Source organism: Protopterus annectens, chromosome 2.part0 (assembly GCF_019279795.1).
Source record: "Protopterus annectens isolate FY-2018-M chromosome 2.part0, PAN1.0, whole genome shotgun sequence".
NCBI lineage: Eukaryota > Metazoa > Chordata > Ceratodontiformes > Protopteridae > Protopterus > Protopterus annectens.
The window spans coordinates 776,791,968-776,808,065 of record NC_056728.1 but is presented as its reverse complement, the minus strand read 5'-3'; positions in this window follow the sequence as shown (position 1 = coordinate 776,808,065).

Below are 16,098 nucleotides of genomic sequence, written 5' to 3'. Positions count from 1 at the left end.
CGATCAGTTTAGAGCAAATCTAAAATGATTGAAAACAACAATACTAAAACTAATTTTTCCCCATACCCCACTGCAATGTGAATTCACACAAAAAGCATCCACCTAAAATCTCATTAAAGTGAATATTCACTTATGAGTGTTGCATTTTTTTACAATAGTAAACAGCACTTGCTGATATGAATTTTCACTCTTCTAAACTGCAACAGTATTACAAAAGGAGCTGGACAGGTTCTGTTCATGCTGTCGACATCGAATAACAAGCAAGTAGCAAAATATATGGTAATTATCCTGAAGGTAGTAGATTTGAACCTAGACCACAGATATAAGAAGAGATCATGTAGGGGGCTGGTGATCCTTCAGTGCAATCACAAAGACAGATAATGTGGCAGACGGTACACTTTGGAGTCTGTCTTTAGAACTGTGGTACCCCAAAAGTAAATGTATTTGCTGTGCTATCACTGCCTGTTGTCATACAGGGTGTCTACAATACACATAATGTGTTGGTTTGGCACATATTTAGGCAACACTGTGTGGAACATTCCCTGCAATGCTGTCATCGTCAGGAGTGACTCATTAAAGTTTCAGCCTCCTTTTCCATAACTCCTCCTTTTACTTGCATAACATATAAATGCATATAGTGCTTTCCATGTGCAGACTTTGTCCAAGGTTATATATGCTTAGGGTCCAGGGGTGTGCAGTTTAACATTATCAGATCTTGTTTTATGAATTATATTTATGTCATGATCAGATGAATTCCACAGTCTAATACAGCTTTAGTTCCCACTGGTCAGAGTTTGGTAGCATTACAGTATGCAAGACACAGTCCAGTGTGGTCTGCATACTCTGTTTATTTATTTAACATTTGTTAACTGGGAAAGTCTGACTTGGAGCAAGGCCAGTTTTCAGTGGAGGCCCAGATCGAAATGCTCCAGACACATGTCTTTGTAACATGGAAGGAAACCCGCAGGAATGCAGGGAGGACATGCAAACTCCGCACAAAATGCACCGCAGCCAAGACTCAAACCACAGAACCTCTTGCTGTGAGGCGACAATGTTACCGCTGCACCATTGTGCCATCCATAGTTTGTCCAACAACATATTATTCAATGTGGCTGAGCATTTTATAGAAGTCTTATGACTGTTAATTTTTTTATGATGACTTTGCTGGTAAGCCATGTGCTAAACAGTGTTGTTTTTTGTGTAGTCAGTCTGCTCTAACTGTCCTATATATGTCAGCATCAACAAAAGTCAGTGGTCCACAGGTCATACATTTGTGAACTGCAGAAAATGATGAGGAACTTCATTTAGAAATCTAAAATCCGTACATAAGAGTATTCCAGGCATGTATTGTAGTAGAGTATGCATATAATACCTGGATTTATGGGACTTCTGTGAACTGTGTAGACAATAGCATTTTTTTTTTACTGGAAACCAACTCTGCACAGTTTCAGATGGGTTTATGAATACCAGACTAAAGCTTTTTCTATCTCTGTAGTGCTTTATTTAACATGCATATTAATATTTTGTGTTCTTTTTAGGTTCACAACAGGTAGTTCTGTGTTTAGTTTTAATATCAAGAGCTATGACTGCCTCACTTCCTATAATTTTATATATATCATGCACTTTACCACCTGCAAAATGCAACATTATTATTAATGACCTCATCTCCTGAAATACTCATTTCTGATATACATTATTTTCAGATCTTTGAACCATTTGCTTGCTTTCCTCATCAGCAAACTGACAAGTCTATATCAATTGTAATCTGGCAGTTAGTGCAGAGGCTTAAGGCTGTGAACTGGTAATGAGATACTTCTTGTAGTCAAGGTATTGCATTTGATTCATTTTGCATCCATTTGTGCACTGCATTACTGAGCAAGTCACTTTACCAGATAGTGCACTTAAGTAGCCCCTGAAAAGGGACACATGTCCAGTGGGCTTACCTGGCTAACAAATGTATAAAATAGGGAAATGGTAGCTGCTAAATTGTTTTTAACTTAATGTAATTGCTTTAGTCCTTTACTTACGAAATAGTCTGCATTTTAATCTTAAAATTTACTGCAGCTGTATTTAAAATGCAGTGTTGCCATGTCTTATAACAATGTGTACTTGTAAGATGTTTCCTGTAATCTATTTTCTTACAGTATTTCTCTAAACTAGTATATTGTATTTTGTATATCGAATTATGACTGTAGAGAAAACGTGATATATATCTCTTTAGAAAAAATACTTAGCTGCTGAATAACTTTCTCTGTTGAAGCATTTCTTATGAGAAATGGTGGCAAACTACTAATATGTAGATTAAAAAGTAATAAAATGAACACAGCTCTTAATCTGATACTAATTTGTTTTTCGAAGACACCATTTTTTCAGAGCTTGCTTTGCTTGATTATTCCCCCTCTTGGATGAAGCCATCTGTTGTTAAAAGTGTGTTCAGCTCACTGCTATGAACAATGCCACATCTTGTCCTCTAAGACAGATTAGTTTTGAACTGAAAGGTGGTACTATCAAGATAAAGACAGTCAAAACTAGAATCTGCAACCTGGACCCACCTGCCTGCAAAATAAAAAGAAGAAACCATCAAAGACTTTAAGGGCATTCTTAAAGAACATCTCCTTGAGAATCCACCTGCAACTGCTACCACAACAATGGTTGAGGCCATTTCATTTTTCATGTCAGAAACTATGAATTACTATAGAAATATGCCTTTGCATCTGCTAATATACTTAGTGGTAACCCTTTACTATTCCTATTGTGTAGTATGTAGTTAAACTGGTGATATTGTCTGTACTACATATAAACCAGTCTGTATTCTCTGTATTGGAATGTTGTATTTGTAGCTGTGCATTATGCACTAAACAGCAGTATTTTCTGCTTTATGAGCCCAGGTCATGGCTGAAAATGGTTGACAAACTAGTTCACTTACCCGGTCATCAAACAGCAATACATAAATAATTAAATAAAACTGACTTGAAAAGTTAGGGGTTTACAATTTGCTAACTAATGTTTTCATGTCATTGAACTTACTGCTTCCAATCAAAGACGGCAGTAAAAATGTAAAAGAGGTATGTTAGTGTCAGAAAAATATTTACTTTATACTGCCACTACACACTTCAAATGTTTAGCATCAAGTACTACTGCTGAACTTGCAAAATCTTATAAAATTATTCTGTGATGACGTTATGGAGGCAGTATCTTACAAATTACAATAAGGCTTGAAAGAATGCCACATCAGACACAGATCTGGATGTCCAGCTTCACTATATATTCATGAACCCAAGTAACAAACACATTCAGTTCGTGTACCCAAAAGAATGTTTGTACTCAGAGTCTTACTGAACAATTTTGTGTTATTCTTGAAATGAAATACAAGATTCTGGCTTCAGGCACAAGGGGATGCTTTACTGATCTGCCTGCTTTTACCTTAGCAGTTTTAATTCTTCAATATGTTAGATTTAAATGCACAGAAATCAGACATTTTGTTTGTCTTGTCTATCTTCAGTGAATATTACAGATGTTTATATAGTATTTGTAATATTAAAGCACCCCAAGTTACAAACTGAACTGCTCAATGATGTTTGCCCCAGCCTGACATCTGTGTCATGGTACATTGCCGGAAACAATGGCTTCCTGAGCTGAGGGTGACTATAACTTACTGAAGTGCATATTTACTTATTCATGCAGACTTTGCTTGAATGTACATTCTGCTTCACTCAGGATGCTGACCAGTAGCCAAACAGCTTGGCAAAGCTTAAAGTTGAACAGCTTGGCCATTTCTTTGAATTCCTATCTGTATTTTACTATTGCCTATCTGCAAAGATTTCCAAAAGAGTTTCTTTCTGCTAATAATAACCATATGCAGTATTTCCTAATAATCCATAAACAGCTAGAAAATATGACCTGGATTTAGAAATGTAGTCAATGCTACACAGCACTGGTACCTAAAGGAAATAAATATAGCAAAGAGAATGTTATTCAGAGAAAGGGATGCACAAAGCATGAATAATGGCTTTATTATAACTTACTCCCAGGCCCCCCCACCATGATTCTAATGGATAGAGGCAGTTCCTAAATTCTATATACCAATGCATGGATCCCCTCAAAATATGTATGTTTTGGTCTAATAATTATCATTAGTGTAATATATAAATCTAGATCTTGGAAAGGGTTGGGTGAGTCTGAACTCCAATGGTACTGGTTAATTTTAAGCATCAAATGGGATGATTGGTCCAACTAAGCTTAAATGGCTAACAAGTGCAGTTAAGCTAGTACTAACTTATGAACTTTTATGTAGCGTAGGGTAGACTTATCTGTTTGCATAAATACAGAGTAGAATTAAAAGATTGAATAATTTGTATATTCATCTAGAAAATAGTTGTTGAACTGACAACACTGCAGCGTAGCTACAAAAGCTTACTAGAGTTGCTGAAATGAACCAGGTACCCTTCATTACTCTGGAGATAATTACAGCAGTTGCAAAGCCCATGTAACCAGCCTAAGCACACGCATACAGAGAGTCAGGAAGCATTGATAACGTCTGGTTATAATAAATCATACCCATTGTCCATGAGCCCCTGGCTTATAATGCAGAGATGCCATGACTCCTGCTGCCAATCAGAAGTCTGTGCTACCTTCTTGGTGCCTGAGACAACTGAAAATTAACAGTATAACAGCAATCAGTGCCTTGTACAATGAAACTTTCTTGAAACCCACCAGGCATACTGAAGGGATTTTGCAAGCACCATAAAGCAAGCTCCTACAGCAATTCATAGACTGTATGATCCATTTGCGCCTATGTTTTTACAATGTTGTTGAGCTTACCTACATAATGCATGGATTCCAGAAATCAGCAGATTCCTCTGCATCACTGCTACTGCTGCCACCGACTGACCCAACATGGCAATTTATACTCCAAGCCCAGATGCCACTGCATATTTCAGATGCTTATGGTTCCACTGTATGACTATGCAGACAGCATGTGATCATCATGACTGCATCATGAATGTGAATGTCCTACCATTGTGGCAGCATCCATGATGCTCACATATTGCTTTGAGTGTGCCCTACAGTATGCATTCCAGGTAGACATCACACTGCAACTGCATATTCACCTTAATAGGTGAATGTCATTTTCTTTATAGCTATTGCTGTTCATAGCAGTGCAAAGGTCTCCAACCCAGGCAGTGAGTGCAAACAACGAGGCATAACAGCAGACACAGAGTATCAGTGAGCATTTCTTTGCCATTTCAATGTGCAACAACCCTGGAGTTCATTATACTAGTAGTAGGACCCTTGTATGGGGGCAGTTATGATAGGAGCCTCTTGAAAAAAAGACTTTTCCATTTAGCCAACTCTGCTTTCAAATACTTTTTAGGCAAAAGTGTGTTCAGTTAAATGGTCTTTGAATGACTACCCTACATCTAGTTAGTAGTAGTATCAGCTCACCTCTTACGTTTAATAAGATTTCTAGGGTGAAATTGGCCTTCCCTAGTGTCTTGTTGTGAGCCAGTCATTCTTCAAGAAGACTTGGAACATTTTCCTGTGCCAAGTAACTGGAACAAACCTTGTTATCCCAGGAACAATTGCAGACTGGTGCTGGCAATTACCCCCTTTCATTTCTCATGAGCAATTTACAAAGACATTCATTTAACTAGCTTGTTTTTTTGTGCTTTTTTGCCATCTTTTTCTGCATAAAGACTATTTATTTTTAGCCTCACTTTTCCTTCCTTAGTCTGACTTTGCCCCCGTTTTATATGTATTAAAAGTTTTATCTTCATTCTTGATAGAAATGGCTAACACTTCCTCAGCTTAAGCATCTGGTTTTCTGATCACACTACCAGTTTCATTCTGTTTCATATGGTATAACTGATGGCCTTACACTTTGTTTCTTTATGGCTTATTAAACTTTTCTTGTACCTTTAGAAAAATATTGTTTAGGAAACCCATTGACATTGTATCTATGATTTTTGTAAATTAGTTACAAAAGTAGGTTTGCAGGTGATCATGGGAGCTTTGCAGTGGCGGCTGGTGACTTCAAATCAAAGGGGGGCTGCAGGAGACAGCTGAATGGGTGGGGTCAATGGGAAGGGCTGCAGTCAACTAGAAAGGGAAGGAGCTATGCTCAAAACCACAAAAACTGTAACTTTAATTAAATACGCTGCCCTGGGTGCCAAACCATCATTATCAGAGTCCAATCAAGAAAAAATGAAGTGTAGAAGAAAAAAATATTTCAATGCATTGGCTGAACCTGACTGACTTCTTCGAATCAGTCTCCAGAGCCATGGACAAGGGTAAGGTGGTCCACACAGCCTATCCAGACCTTGCCAAGGCCTTTGACACCATCTCCCACTCTGGAATCATAGATAAACTTACTAAGCTGGGCATTAATCCCTAAGTCAACCAATGGGTTGCTAACTGGCTTACTGATAGAGCCCACACTGTAAAAGTAGCCGACTCCAAATCCAGCTCCAGACAAGTGACAAGTGGAGTACCTCAGGGTTCAGTCCTGGGACCGCTCTTGTTTGGCATCTACTTCTCTGAAGTACAGGCCAACACTAAGGGACTCTGGATAACAAAGTTCGCAGATGACTGCAAACTGGGAGCCATTATTGAATCCCCAAATTATGTGGACACTCTACAAAAGGGCCTTACAGAAACAGATGCTTGGTGCCAGATCCATGGGCTCAAGCTCAATGCCAAGAAATGTATAGTTATCCCATTTGGGAAAAAAACATGTATCCGTGAATTACCATATAGGTAGCAGTACACTAAACACCGAAAGTGTGATAAGAGACTTAGGGACACAGGTGGACAGTGGTCTCACCTTCCATAACCACATCGCCACAACAGTCAGGAAATCCTTCTATGTGGCACACCTCATCACTAAGGGCTTTTCATGCAGAAAAAAGGAGGTCATTGTCCCACTGTACTCATCCCTCATTAGACCCATTATAGAATACAACGCCCCATTTGGTATGTATCTCTCAAGACATCTGCAACAACTGGAAAGGCCGCAGAAATACCTCACTAAAAGAATCACAGGCCTAAAGCAGATGCCCTACGCTGACCGCCTTAAAAAACTCCAGCTATACTCTGTCGCATATCGTCTACTCAGAGGCGATCTTTGCTTAACATACAAGGCCATGTCAAACCCAGAGCTGTTGGACATGCTACACTTGAAGAAATCCCAATCCCTCAGAGCCACACGCTCCAGGGATCTAAACCTTGTCATCACAATAAACAAAACATGCTGGAGGGATAGGTTCCTGACCCAGAGACTCCCCAGACTCTGGAATAGATTTCCCATACACGTCAAGCAGAGTGCCTCTTTGGTCCTCTTCAAAACGAACCTTGATGATTGGATGGGAGAAAGGAAATTCACCCCAGGGATCACGTCAGTTGCCCTGCTAGACAGGGGTCCAGGGAAATAAATAGTGTGGGAAGAAATAGCCAGGGAAATATTATGGCTAGGCTTGTATAGGCCCTAGGGCTGATAGCCTAGTACCAACCTATGAACCTATGTAGCACACTGTTGATGAAAATCACATAAAAGTAAGGCAAGTCACCAAATGGATGTAAGGCATTATGGCCCACACTGACTATTGTTCAGACCACAGTGTGGCAGTTTTACACAACTATGAAATATACTAAAGTGCACTTATGAGAACTCCCTTTTTTGTCTGCATCAGACCATATAACAGTATCACTGTGGCTTCCAGGTACAGTTTATAGCACAATGTCAAATGTCAGATATCCACACTTTGTGATAAATTCTTCATACAGGCAATGAATACATACGCTTACATGCCTTATCTGGAACATGTTAGAAGACGTGAAGCCACTCTTCTGTACTTGAGCATACTGAACACTTGTAATGCATAACTAAAAATGTATGACGCACCACTGGAAACCCCTTTTTCTGCAGTACCACTGTAGGTCCATGAATTCATGTGTAACAACCTTTCATCAGTGTCTCTAATCACTAGTGACAAATTGGCAAGAAGAGTTAGGGATAAATTATATGACCCTTGGTCACGTGTATAGTTCTCACTGCACATTTCCAATGTGTTATACCTTCAGTATATATTTTGAAGATATTTCTTCCTTTAATGATATCACAATGCTTCCTTGGTATTTTGGTGGAAACAAAGATAGGTGTTAAATACGAATTTTACTGTTTACTCCTGTTAATTTTCATCCACTACCAAAAACAGAGATTATAGTAAGGTTTGAATGCACTCCATAAAGCGTGTATGTGCCCCCTATTGGCTCTGTGCCTGCCATAAAACTCTGCAGCCTTACATCAAAAAGCTCATGGGCGGCCGGTCTGTAGTTACTCATTCTGGGTTATCTTTGGCGGCTGTGTTGAGCAACAGCTGGATGCATAACCAATGAACCTGCGAAACATGACCTGTGAATTGCTACTCAGTGTAGGTTCACTGACTGGATGCAGTTTGGAAATGGATGACATTATGCTAAGGATGAAGATGGACCATCCACTTTTTCCAGGAGACAACATGGAAGGGCAGTGCAGCCAAGGCACTTGCCTTGGGATCCACAGTCTACTACTCTGGAGGAGGACAGGCTAGAAATGCTCTGTGAATTGTGGTGAGAGAAAGGCTTCCGAAGGCAGTGAGGGATATTGTTTGAATAAGTGACAGACTCATGACAATCAGACTCCAGTGTAATGATAGAGCAGTAGTCATAATCTCAGTCTATGCCCCACTGCTGGGTTGTGACAGTGAGGCAACGAGTGCAGTAAGACATCAGTTGCCAGACCTACTAGATAAAGCCAGGCATCATGAATCAGTTTAGATAATGGGTGACTTAAATGCACATATCACGCCAGACAGAACAGGAAATCAGGACTAGCTGGCTGCACATGGATGGAGCAACATGATTAATGGAGAGGCTATTCTAAACTTCTGTCTGACAAATGGCTTGATGGTAGCCAGCACATGCTTCAATAAGAGAAACTGTCACAAGTTCACCAATATCCAACTCAGGTACAGTTCCCCTAGTAAGGAAAGGGTACTGGGGTATAAACATAGACTGCAAAGTCTTCCTCAGTGAAACAGTTGGCCCATAGCATAAACCACTGTTTGCCACAATCAGCTGCGAGCAGTGGGCAAAGAAGGCTCTAAGGTCAACAGAGACCAGTGTGAAGACCAGGAAGTTGACTGGAGATAAAGTATGACAGTTCAAATATTCATTCAGGCCTCCACCTCCCCAAGAAGAGATGGAAATCGGCCTACTGGAAGAATGGCAGCGCCTTAAAACAGCATGTGGGAGGACTACCGAACTGAGTTGTGGCCTGGCCATGTATGTCCATAAGGTACATAAGGAAAGCGTGTGGTGTAATGCACAGTCTAGCATCTCCGCGAAAGAAATATGGAGTGTAGAAAAAGTGGGAGATTGGAATGACCACCCAGGCTAGGAAGAAATGGAGGTTGACTAACAATGTAGGTAAGAAAGGAGTTTTATTAGCACAGAACAGGGCATTGGAGGCACTCTACCAGCTACTGCAAAGAGACTTTATAGGTGTCACAAAGACATTACATCAGATTGCAAAGCCACTACATCCAGATAAAGAGGACTGACAGACACACTTCATAAGATATGTCAAAAACAACAGGCTCACCAGTCTGCAGGACATCAAAGGCTGATGGACGGAGAACTTACAGCAGCTTAATAATCTTATTAATTCCACAGATGCTGTACTGCCCCAGAAACAGGCTACTATACAAGACAAAAAGGGTTACCACCCTGGAAGAAGTAAGACTTTCACTAAGGAAAATCAAGTCAGGAAAAGCAGCAGGCTTAGTAGAAGTCACACTGGATATGATGCTGACGCTAACTGTGATAGGGGAGAATTGACTCCTGAAGCTACTTGTAGGAGCGTGGAGAGAAAGGCGTACCCTAGGTGGCTGTAGAATAACCATACCTGTGCTAGTTCACAAGAACAACACGGTACAACCACAACTGTGATCCGCACAGGGGCATCACACTCTTGTCACATTACATGAAAGTTATGAAGAGGGTGAGTCATAAATGGATATGAAGGGTAGTACAATGTAGGAGATGAGCAGTTCATAATCAGATCAGGATGCAGCACAACTGACCCCATGTTTGCAGACAGATAGTTGATAAGAAGCTAGAGATGAGGAAAGAGTCCAAATCCTCTGCAGATGACAAGATCACAATAAAGCTGCCTTAGGCAGAGCTGTGGTGTTTCAAAGTCCCAGAATCATTGTTAGAATTAGTGCAGCCTAAGTAGAAAGACCCAATGACTCAAGTACAAACAGTGTTCTGTCTCACATCTGGGGAAATCAATGCACCGATAAGTGGATCTGCTTTACTATCTAATTCAGAATACATTATAGAACATCTCAAACTGCCACTCACTAGTACCAATTAGTAATTTTTCTGGTGGGAAAGACCCCCACAATGGCCTTTCTGGAGAATGAGGTGATGCAGATGGAAGTGGTGCAGTTCCCTGGTTACAGACCATATTACCCACAAGTTATCTTGCTCAAGTTTTTGTAACTTCCCATATCTATAGGTTTGAGGTGACCGGCATCTTTTTCAGATCAAACTGTTAATGTCCTCTAACAGTCCACAATGATGACGCATCAGTCAGTTAAAAAATAAATAAGTAAACTAGCATATCTTATTGACTTTGAGCAAACATTATTTGGACTGGCTAACTGCAGTTACCTCTCACTTACAAATCTCAGTACCTGACATCTGAGGAGTTTGTAATGACAATTTTTCCCTTGCATACCATGGCAACACCAGCCATTAAATGACAACTAACATTGTTATTTAGTGAGCCATTAGATGGAGAACAATATTGGGCATAGGTAGAGTAAATGTGAAACATTTGTCGCACTGCTGAGATGAGCAGTACTCCCCATTTAGTAACTCTTACTACATAAAAGTAATGTTTTTTTTTTTTTGCTGATCACTTCTGTCTTCCAGAAGTCAACGACCAATGAGTCTAACGTAAGTAAGTTGGACTTAAAAAAGGTGTATGTGTGTGTGTGTGTGTGTGTGTGTGTGTGTGTGTGTGTGTGTGTGTGTGTGTGTGTGTGTGTGTGTGCACGTGTGTGTGTGTGTGTGCACGTGTGTGTGTGTGTGTGTGTGTGTGTGTGTGTGTGTGTGTGTGTGTGTGTGTGTGTGTGTGTGTGTGTGTGTGTGTGTGCGTGTGTGTATTTAGTATTGTATAATGCATGTCTATAGATTATCTGTGAATTGTATGATCTATTTCTCAAAGAGGGAGGATGTAAATCAGAGTGTACCGTGTGTGTGCTATGTCGTTAAGAAGCATGTGAGGCTGTGCGTGCATGTATAAATTCCAGACCCGTGCAATCCCTAGTGCCATTTTGTAGAAGCAGCCAGAAAGTGAGCATGTATGATCACTGTAGTTAGTTTGTATACAAGTTAGTTAAGTTATAGGCAATAAGTCTCTACAGTGATGTGTTTGTATAAAATAAAGCTGTTTCAAACAGAACCAGACTCACTTATTCGTGTAACAACACCAAAGCGACAATAAGCATCCAGTATACATCTACTGTTAGCAACCTCAGAATTTTACTAATTTCTACCCACCCTTCTGAGGACTAGTAGAGGAACTACTAAACAGACTGTCTCTTCAATGCAATTCTGAGAACTAATCAGACCATATCTTGTTTATTTCCCCTGCTGTAGAGTGGGCATTAATAATTCAAGGCAGTGAGAGTAGTATTTAATACTATGCAAATTCTTCCAAAACTGATGTACCACTCTTCCTAGAGGTTTACTCCCAATATAAACAATTACTGTGAGGACATAAAAAGGGACACAGCTCTCATCAATGTGCTCTCTCTCTTCTAAATGTACTAGAATCTTTGAAATGTCCTAATCATGAGACAATCAACTTTAAAGCTTAGACACCATGGATGAAGCCTAGCTATCAGTATGTTCCATTTTAGAATCGTAATGTTTCTGTCAAGAATGTACTCCTCCGGATGGCTGCAGATTGAGTAACAGCTTAATTCCAGCTCTCCCAGTATGAAAACAAAAATTCAACAGAGAAGGCCAAATAGACTTTAAAATTTATGGGTAAATTTCAGTAACAGGACAGTACGTGTACTGCTTGGATGCCAGGGAAAAAAAGTAATACAGAGCACCTGGAAATAAATCAGCAACAAAAAGTGAGGAAGAAACACTGACTGGGGAAATGTATGCAAGTGTTCATCAAAAAGCAATGCAAAGTACAGACATGTACTTCCAGAAACCTACAGACAGATATAAGACAAGTGCACACAGACCTGGTTAAAATAAATGAAACACTGAATGAGTATACCAACACAAACATCAAAAGACTGGAAAAACTGGAAGAAGCTTTAAAGAGATATTCAGATGAGGTGATAAAGCTGCAAAAATCTGAGGCTGAAATGAAGAAAAGGCTGACTGAATACAAGACTACTCAGACAGAGATGTTTAAAAAATAATAGAATTAGAGGACAGAGTATGTATGGAAAACCTAAGATTTTCAGCTATACCAAAGAAGCTGGAAGGAACAGACAGCATTAATAAAGCACAAATAAGTAACTGCACTGGTATTCCACAGTCGGAGTTGTTAGCTGAAAGGGCACATCATGTGTACACTCCAAACCTGGCTATGAGAAAGCAAACTAGACCTTTAATAGTAAAGAAGCAAACCTACCAGCAGAAGGAGTTGAGTCTGACATAACTGTGGCAGAAGGACAAAATACTAAAGTGGGAGACAGCAGAGTGTTTGTGAAGATGTGTCTAGGGGCCCAGAAAGGAAAGTACAACAAAGATGGGTAGATTTTTGAAGAAATTTATGAAAATATTAGGCTATGAAGATGTGAATTCAGTAATAGGAGTTTGGGGTGAATTTACATATTTTTCCCAAATATATACAAAAACTGGGCTAGGCTAGACAGAATTTACATTTCAGATGGAAAATTGTGCATTTAACTGAAGGTCTTGATACACATCCAATAACTACTTCACATCATACACCAATAATGACTAAAATAAAAACACAGGATAATGAATTAAAAATGAGATGCTGGCGCTTTCTCACCTCTCTGTTGACAAAAGAAGAATTTAACGAACGGGTAGTGAAAGTGGAGATTATTCAGGAGTAATTCTGAAAATATAACTAGGGAGTGGGATAAAATTAAGGTGGGGTTTAAAAATAGGGTGGAAATAAAAGAAAGGGGGCTATGGTTAAGAAGTAACAACAATTATTAAGAGAGACTGAAGCATGTTAAGCATTGCAGAATAGGGGGAATCGTGCAGAATAAGTAGAGGAGCAACTGCAGAATGCCAAGCAGTAAATAATGGATTACCTCAGTAATATACACAAGTTTAGAAAGACTGCTGTTAAGTGACTGTTTTTTTATTGTAACAATAGAGCACAAAAAGTTTTAGCACAATGACTCAGGCAACAGGAAGTAGAAAGGGCTGACATCAACCTTAGGAAGCCTATAACAAGGCAGGTTAACAAGAAAGCATGTAGAGATATTAGAAATATTTTGGAAATTCTATGTAAATCTGTATAAAGCTGATAAATATGGAAAACAGGTAAAGATACAAATAGAAATGTTTATGGAATAATAAATATGACAAGGTCTGAGGTAGATGAGTCTCAATTACTAAAGTTTAGGATAGGAAGAGATGAGATAAAAAAATTGTGATGAATAACCAAATTACTGGAAAGTCCCCAGGAATAGATGGCATCCCTGTAGAAATTTGTAAGCTCAGAGATAAAAACCTGATAAAGATCTGGAATGTTTTGTTTAACAATGTTTTAAGAGGAGGAGAAGTACCAGCATCCCAGATGAAAGGAGCGGTAGCTGTAAGATCCATCAGATCCAGCTTCATACAGATCAATTTTAATACTAAACCATGACTATAAAGTGTTCATGTCTATGATTGGCTAAAAGAATGGCAAAAGTAAATCCAAAATTGATAGATATGGATTAATGTGGTTTTGTGGAGGGGATTCAAACATTTGACAACATTAACAGAACATTGATGATCCCAAGGGAAACTGTTGCTGGGTCTTGATGCAGAGAAAGTATTTGACAGAGTAAACAGGGGCTGTATGAGCAGGCCAATGGAAGTATTTGCATTTTGTGTAAAAATTATAAGGATGATTAGGAGTATATATGAGGGATTGGAGGCAAACATTAAAGTGGGTGGGGTCCTCTCTGATAATTTCTGCTTGAGCACAGGAACCCTGCAGGGGTGTCCTCTCTCCCCTTTGTTGTCTGCATTATATTTAGAAACACTGGCAAAGAAAGTAAGGGGCTCAGAAATTCAAGATTATAATTGGTATGGTAGTCGAGAAAGCTGGTTCAATTGCAGATGATGACATTTTATACCAGACAAAACCAGAAAGAGACATTACAGTGCTGTGGAACATTTTGAGACAGTTTCAAGTCTTTTCGGGATAAAAAAATGAATGAAGCTAAAACAGAGGCCATTACAGTAAATTATGTACCCACATATGAATTGGTTCAGCAATATCCATATTTATGGGGACATAATAAAATGAAGTATTTAGAAGTATGGATTAAAAAGAATCTGGTGTGGCAGCAAAGGATATGTGAAGCTGGTTCAATGTTCTGAGATTTGATCTTGTGAGTCTCAGTCATATGATGTTGTGACCATATGAAATAGACCCACTAAATGGTTAGTGCACATGGAAGCCGTGGTGGTGCAATGGTAGCGTTGTGGCCTCACAGCAAGAGGTTCTCCCGTTCGATTCTCAGCTGGAGCGCCTTCTGTGTGGAGTCTGCATGTCCTCCCCGTGGTCGAGTGGCGTTCGAAAGACATACGTAGAATGGGGCATGCCTTCGTTGAAGGTTGGGCGTTGAGCTGGCACCTCGGCACCGTAAAAATCTACTGCCAATCATTAGCGGACCGGAGTTCCGCTGTGGTGACCTCTAACCAGGAAAAGCCGAAAGAAGAACAACAACTGAGCTGATTAGGAACGTCATTAGCATAAGGCTTCCTATTAAATGATCGAAGGCGCATTCTTTTGAATGCATCTTGATCGAACTTGAAAGCACGAAAAGGCAAAATAGCAAAACAGCATATAAGCAAATTCTTTCCCTGGGAAAGAAATCACTTGGCCGCTTCTGTTACTTTGCCATTTTCGTCACTGTAGTGTCATCTCGGAGTTGGTATATTTAAGTAGGGGGTGTGGGGGGGCACAGCCCCCACATCGGGGGGTGTGGCGGCAAAGCCCCACACCTTATATAATGTTTTATCTTTTTCTTTTTTTGTGGAACAGCTATTTTTTTCCCTTGGAAAAAAAATCGCTGTTCTAAGCATTCGAGATTGTAAGCTTTTGCTTACATAGGTTCGATAAATTATCTTTCGCCTTTTTAAGTGTTCGATGATTTAACATAGACCCTTAGAATAACCCCCCCAGCCACATTTAGGCGCGAGCCAAAACTTTTATGACCCAGTAACATAGAGCAGTGCCAGTTTAGGGAACTGGCCAGTGTACAAGATGACCCAATTATGGTTCTGACAATTTTCTTAACATTAGGAAAAGCTGCGATAAGAAGTGAGGTACTACAAATATATTTGACAGGAAAGGAGACCAAAATATCACAGTCCTTTAGCAATTTGGGATGCAGGATGTCATTTCCTTTTTTGCCACAGTCTTTTTTTTCTTCAGTGTATTGGTTTCCCTTATTTCTTAATCCAAAAAAATTAATCTAAGGATGGAAATTAAAGATTTACATTGAGTGAATTTATTGCCTGTATGAGAAGACAGAAACAAGGGTACCAGCAAGGGTTGGGGGAGGGGATCAAAGCAAGAAATGCCATTTATGTTTAGTGGTTAAATGGATTTAGGTTTAACTCTATCAGAGAAGATACTCAAATCTGTTCAAACAGGTTTATAATTCTGGACCAGAGACATTTGTTTGCCTTTGAAAATGGAATATTTAGCTTACTGACTTTGCTGTTTGTATCCCTTTTCTCATTTTGGTAAATGCAATTAAGTTGACTGGTAAGTCTTATTTTACAATAACTGACTGTGACCATGATTCTGAAAAGCTTGTG